This window comes from Alligator sinensis, unplaced genomic scaffold (genome assembly GCF_000455745.1).
Source record: "Alligator sinensis unplaced genomic scaffold, ASM45574v1 scaffold449_1, whole genome shotgun sequence".
Classification (NCBI taxonomy): domain Eukaryota; kingdom Metazoa; phylum Chordata; order Crocodylia; family Alligatoridae; genus Alligator; species Alligator sinensis.
This window is the reverse complement of record NW_005842838.1, coordinates 281,685-288,741: the sequence shown is the minus strand read 5'-3', so window position 1 is coordinate 288,741 and position 7,057 is coordinate 281,685. Positions and strand designations below refer to the sequence as shown.

The following is a 7,057-nucleotide window of genomic DNA, read 5'->3' as shown; positions in this document are numbered from 1 at the left end:
ACGGTCATAAACTACTACAAGACCGTTTCAGGCTGGACATAAGGAAGAATTTCTTTACTGTCTGAGCCCCCAAGGTCTGGAACAGCCTGCCACCGGAGGTGGTTCAAGCGCCTACATTGAACACCTTCAAGAGCAAACTGGATGCTTATCTTGCTGGGATCCTATGACCCCAGCTGACTTCCTGCCCTTTGGGCAGGGGGCTGGACTCGATTATCTTCCGAGGTCCCTTCCAGCCCTAATGTCTATGAAATCTATGAAATCTATAATTTTGTTGTTTTTCGGCTGATTCAGATGAAACTTGCAGGAATGGTAGCCTCTGCTGAGAGCATGACACGTGCCTTGGGGCACGTCTGTCTTGGGGCACAGGGAGGGTTGGGGGTGGAAAGTACTGCAGGCCTGGCTCCTAGGCCCTGCTGCTGCCATGAATCCTGCCAGCTGTTAAGGAGCTACTGTGTTACCAGTCAATCATGATTCACTCATGGACCAGCTCAGTACACAGTAGCTAGCAAGGATAATGAGTTAATAAGCAAGGATTAACACCTACAGACCCACAGACTAAGGAGAGGAAAGAATCAATACAGAGCCAGGAACCGCTTCTGCCCCAAGACAGAGAGTCAGTTGCACAAGCACCCATGACATGAGTTTTGTCTGTCAGCAGCTAGGGGTGTAGGGACCCAGAACCCCCCTGCACCTATCTCCTTAACAGCTGGCAGGCTTTGTGGCTGCAGCAGGGCCTAGCAACCAGGCCTGCAGTAGTTTCCACCACCACCCCCCTATGCCCCAAGACAGACAGTTGCACAAGCACCCATGACACAAGTTTTGCCTGTCAGCAGCTAGAGGTGCAGGGCCCCAGAACCCAGAACCCCTGCTCCTATCTCCTTGAAAGCTGGTAGACTTTGTATCCTCAGCAGGGGCTAGTAGGCCTGCAGCTTTCACCCCACTGCGCCTTAACACATGCAGTGTCACCTATGTCATGGGTTTTGCTTGTCCGCAGCTTGAGGTACAGTTTCCCCCAAACCCCTGCACCTATCTCCTTGAAACTTGGCAGGCTTTGTGATCTCAGCAGGGGCTACCATCCCTGCAGTTTTCACTCCTGCCGTGCCTTAACACACACAGTGTCAGCTATGTCATGAGTTTTGCTTGTCAGCAGTTTGAGGTGTAGTTTCCCAGAAACCCCTGCACCTGTATCCTTGACACTTGGCAGGCTTTGTTGTCTCAGCAAGAGCTACTACCCCTGCAGCTTTCACCATACTGTGGCTTAATACACACACACGTGACATGAGTTTTGCTTTCAGGACTTTGAGGTGAAGTTTCCCAGAAACCCCTGTACCTATCACCTTGAAACTTGGCACACATCATGCTCCCAGAAGAGGCTACCATCCCTGTAAGTGTCATCTGAATCAGCCAGAAGACAACAAAGTTCTAGATATTTCATTGATTCCCCATTATGCTGTATGGCCGAATCTCCGAATCGACTCCAAATCGGCTTCGAATCTTCCAAAGCGATTCATCCGAATTGAATCGGGAAAATGATTTGGATGTCCATATCAAATCTCTGGCATCTGAATTGGCTGAATCCGAATTGAATAGTTCCCTATTCGCACAGGCCTAGTTTGCAGTACTGCAAACCTGTCTGCCGTGCCGCAAACCGCACATGCCTTTGCCACACTGCTAATTTGCCACACTGCTAATTTGCAGTGTACCTCAAACTGAATTTGCCACACTGCTAATTTGCAGCGTGTTTGTTTTTTTTTACCGGGAGATCCCAGTGCCAAGAAAACCTGCAGTAACAAAAGTGGGGCTGTGCACATGATGGCAGCATGCACTGCTCAAAACTGGAGCCTGGCCAGCCAGAGCCATGCTCAGGCTGCCAGCCAGGCTACATGTGCCTGGATTGCTGCTGTTGGAGCCCCAAAAGGCCCCTAGGACTCCAGGTAAGGCTGCTGGGGCCATCCCAGGTGCTGCCCCGGCCTTCCCTATCCTACCTGGGGAACCCTAGGATCACAAAGAAATCCCAACCAACGTCAGGATCCCATTCTTACGAGTTGCAAATGTACTTGAGGAACACTGTTCTGGCTCTGAAGATCAGAGGGGAAGCTGAGACAGAGAGGGGTGAAGTGACTTGCCAATATGTGACAGGGAAAATCAGTGGCAAAGGCAGACCCTCAGCTTTTCTAGCTCTTGGTAAGATGCTTTATTCAGTAGACCACAACATGTCTTGTCTGCTGACCTAACAAAGTATTAAGGTTTCCAGGAGGACGATTACATCAATTCTGGTATAAAGGAAGGTAATATTACAACACCCCAGTGGATGAACACAGTGCGTTTCAGAATCTAAACAGACGTGTGGACCCTAGCTTGGGTGTCTAACACGCACAGAACCCAATCCAGTGTCAGAGAAGATTCCCTGCCTCTGGCATTAATACTGAATACTGTACTCCTAGGGCAAAAAGGTGAGAAAAATAATATTCCAGTAAATTATACAGTGTACAGAGCACAGTTTCTAAAGGCTTTTGGCGTCAGGGATTGACTTTTTGTTTTCTGTGCAGTGCCTAGCATAGTGGGGACCTGGCCTGTGGCAAACTTAACCCCAGCCAATACACTGCAGAGTGTAATTCAGCCAGGTCATCTAAGCAGTGCAATGTGGAATGGTGTAAGGAGGATTATTTGCAGTGTTGATGGTATTATGCTGCATTTTGTGTCCACACTAGCTCAGACCTACTCAAGACTGGCACACTGAGGTCTGCTTCATTATCAGCTTTGCCTAAATCACATGTACCCTATGGACTGCATATGCAGCATGCGGAGAAATTGGGGGGTGTTCTAGACCTGTTGGGACCCTGAGTGGCTAGCCATACTTCTCAATTGCAGATAAGGTCCAAGATTGAACCATATTTAAAAGGAAAAGAGAATAGGTGGCAAGAGCATCAACAGTAGAAACTGTAAGGGTTATAACCTTTTGCCTGCCTCTCTCTTTGATGCCTGTCCTTCAAGTGGTATCTGATTTAGAAGGGTAGCTCCTTTTTGTCTTCTCAGCTTGTATGGAAGGTGCTGTGCTCACCTAAGGCTATGCATCAGAGCAGAGCACCAGCCTTTTCTGTTTAAGGGGTGATCATTCTAAACATTGAAATTGCTCTTGCTTGGTTGGATTATCTTGGATTTGCTGTGTCTCGTGAAGCAGCAGGGTAGGGTTAGCAATTCAGTTTGAGAGTCACTGCGGGGGAGGGGGTTGCCCAGATACAGCCCCCTCCACTTCTGACCCATACCACAGCTCTGATCACACCCCCATCTCATTCCTCAACATTTACCTCATTGAGTGCCTGCTGCCATTGCCCCTCTGGGGAAGGCTTATTGAAAATATTATTACAGGAAGAATAAGGTTCTCTGCACAGGCATCTATTAGCTGTACTGCCATGTGCAAGTCCAGGAAGCTTGCCTGAAGGGTTTTCAGCTAGCGCATTTGCATGTGAACTGGGTGACTCAAACCTTACCCCTCCAGTCAAAACCAGAGAATGGTCTGAAGACATGCTGCTATGAACTGCTTCTGTCAAAGGATCTTTTTCTTCTGAGTGTAGCAGTGACCCAGAAAGGGCTCCATTATCTTTCTGAAACACAATAAATTACACTTATGAATGCTTGCTGGGGTGGGAGGAGGATATAGGGAGAGGGGCTTGTGACTGGGGTGAGGGAAGAAGGACTGTATAGGGGAATGGGCTAAATAAGAATGGCTAGTAGGGGAGGGTGGAGGAACTGGGGAGGTTCAGGCCAAGGGGAGCAGGGAGAGAGATGGGTGGCAGCCAGGGTGAAGGGATACTAGGTGGGTGTCAGTTCAGCAGACAGGTTATTAGGAACAGGATCCTGTAACCTCCACATCCTCCCTTCCCCTGTGTGTGCTGAGATCTCAGCATGCCTGACTGGAAGGAAACTGAGTGCTTATCCTTGTCTTATACATAAGGCCTAAAAACAATCTCACCTTATTCTCTTCTTCTGATGTGGGCACTTGTGGCTTTCCATAACAAACAGGAGCAGCCCTCCAGCCCCGCTATTCTGCCACTGGCAAGCAGCTAATGACGGCTGCCTCAGAAGGAAAACCCATGATGCTCCTGGCCAGATAAGCATTGCTGGGTATTATGGGGCTTGGGATTCCCCATGAGCTCTGGGGAATCAGTTGGTATTTTGGAACATGGAGGTGTCATCTCTTCCATGTTGCAGTTTTATCATCCTGTCCCTTTAAGAACCCAAACCTTTTCTAAGGAGGCTGACCTCTCCTGCATTCAGGTCACTCTAAAGGTAGATGCAGGTGACTTTTCAGTGGGCCCTAAAGAGTGAGCCTGCCTGCATGTGGGGAGGTGGGAGGTAACACCCTACAGAGAATGCCAACTGTCTTGCAGGTGTGATGCAATGGTCAATGAGCTGAAATGCTAGGAGTGAGTGGGTTCCTTGAAGTGTGAATGCATAAGGAGAGCCACCAGCAGAACATGGGGGATCTCAGGTGAAGCAAATACCCCTGTGTGGGACAGATGGGACCTGGATCTCAAGTCATTTACTTTGCTTGAAGAGAAACAAGTATGCATTGAGGGATAAAACACTGGGCTTTTTTTCTCTTTGGAGAGAGATCTGCAATTCCTTTGCTGCTCCCCACAAACATCCAAATAGAATGTGTGCCTTGATTCTTGAAGACAGAATGTAGAAAAAAAGATTTTTCCTGAGTCATGGGCAACTGTGATATACAGTAAATCCTCTTGGAAACCTAGTATCCAAGAAGTGGGGCATTCAGAACAGCAACAAAGCTCGGACCCAGACTCTGCCAAAGATAGTAGCAAGACTGTTATTTCCTTACTGTAAATAGTTTTCTATATAAGTTCTTGGAAATAATAAAACATAGTTTCAACATCAAAAAACTCATCAAGATCCTACAGACTGCATGCAGCAGCTCACTCACCCTCACCAACAGCTATAAGAGGGTTAACATTGGCTTCTGCCTCTGCTGCTTGCAACTGGAGGGCAAAGGGGCAGGAATTTTGGCAGCCATGAGTCACCGTGTCTGCTTGCCCTAGTCCACCCTGCCTATTCCAGCAAAGAAAACTCAGCTTCCCCACTTAAGACATGCACCCTAATTTTGGAGGGCTGATTTTGGAGAAAAAGTTGCATATAATATGCGAGTTAATATCGTATTTATTACAGTGCATAAAAAAATTTGACTGGAAACCCTTTTTTAAAACAAACGAAAAAAATGCATGAATAGTCGTAATGTAATATTATAATTAATGAGACACTTGAGCCTAATGGTTCTTGCAAATATCTATCAAGTAAAAGTCCATAGCTAAATCGCTTTCACTGCACTGCCTCAGCTAACCTATGGGGAGATGGCATGGCTGAGCCACCAACCTGGGTAAGTGAGGAAACGGGACACATGCTGAAACCTAAGTCAGTGCTGCTGTTCCAGGCAGGGAACCAAGGCACACACACTTAGGAAATTAGCATAAAGTGTCACTGTTTTACATAATGGAAAAAGCCACAGTCTATTTTATTCAGTAATTAAACTGGTTTCCAGTAACCCCAGATAATTGCACAGTTGCTATACCCAGTCTTATTTACCCAGTCACTATTAGCTGCTTTAAGTTCATGTAGTAGCCACAGTTTTATAGCACACTGTATTTCCCTGTGCAGGAAACTGGGAGCCCACCGATGCTCCTGACCCTGCAGCTGAAAGATTTTGAAAACTCTGGGACACGCCTGGGGATAAACTTGATCCCAGCACGAACTCCCTCTCCTGCCACTGCTGCTTCCCAGTGCGTGTCCTGGAAACAGAGGTGAATGGGGCAGTTCCATATTGCTGGCACCTGGGAAAGGATCTTGCAGCAGCCTGGTGAAGAACCACAGATCTAGGGCCTCTCCCAAATCATCCCCTCTATTTGTGCCCCTTTGGGTTCTGTCAGCCCTGCTTAGAAAGCACTTTTTCTTTCCACAGGGACAGAATGCAACTGAAAATTTCATTTCTGCCTGAAAATGTTGTACCTGGAAACTACAAATGTTCCTCTCCTTAAAGCTGCTCACAACAATAAAGCCTCCCTGAATCTTCTACTTCTTATTTCATTGTTACTTTTATAGCACTTTTCCTCTAATGACTTTCACTACATCCCTAATCCTGCAAAAACACTTGTGCCTTACTCAGGTGATGTATCTCACAGACTTTAAAGGGACTAATATGGAAGTACTTTGTCAGGTGCACTGTTATGGCACTGACAGCATTGGATGGAGTAAGCTGTATCCTACAAAAATGCATGCTTCTCTGAACAAGTGGTTTATAGCTTGCACTGCCTTTTGCCTAACTTCAGACTAACATGGCTAACTACCTACTTTACATTCAGCATCTCATCCTCAAGGCATCCGTGCTAATGGCACTGAGGGATCGTTATGACCTTGAGTGCCAGTGCATCCTTCACAGTGCCTCCACATCTTCGTGATGTTTAAACATCACTGCATCTATGTATGCAGTGAGGGGCTCACAGAAAGGGGCTTGATATATGACTGAAGACAGGAAAGGTAATGCAGTATGTTGACACACTAAACCTGATACCATGGTTTCTACCCAGTCAATTGGCTCCTCAGAGAGTACTTCATAATGCTGAGGTGGGCTCTAGCACTGCGCCACTGCTCACAGCAGTGGATGGAGTCCATTTCACTGAGCATGGATGCGCTTAACTGGGATGTCTCAGGGGAACTGACCCAATCTCAGGGGTACATTAGTAAGGTGCTGCTTCCTGGGGAAGGTTGCTCTGCTCTGCTCTGCTCCAGGGGAATGCTTTCAGGAGATGCTGTTGGTCTAAGGGCTGCAGGCATCCAACGTCCTGCACATTCTGGTTGTATGCTCCTACTACAGCAGCCCACAGTTCAGAAGAGTCCCAAAGTTTTCACCATTGCCTCCTCCCAGACACTGCAGTGCTTTTTAGAACAGTGGAATCAACAAGTTGGGAGGAACCTCCAGGGTCATCTCATCTAGATCTCTGCACAGATGGAGGATTTCCTCTCCCTAAACCATCCTGCTGTCCAGAAG

At 47.3% G+C, this 7,057-nt stretch overlaps 1 long non-coding RNA gene across 2 annotated transcripts in view; it reads left to right on the top strand.

Moving 5' to 3' along the window:
- The window catches only part of LOC112547970, a 41,408-nt gene extending 35,326 nt beyond the window's left edge, over positions 1 to 6,082 (top strand). For both annotated transcript variants that reach the window (XR_003091766.1, XR_003091765.1), the window contains exon 3: positions 5,671 to 6,082. This is a non-coding gene — a long non-coding RNA (uncharacterized LOC112547970). The remainder of the gene's footprint in view (positions 1 to 5,670) is intronic.
- The last annotated feature ends 975 nt before the right edge of the window (positions 6,083 to 7,057 follow it).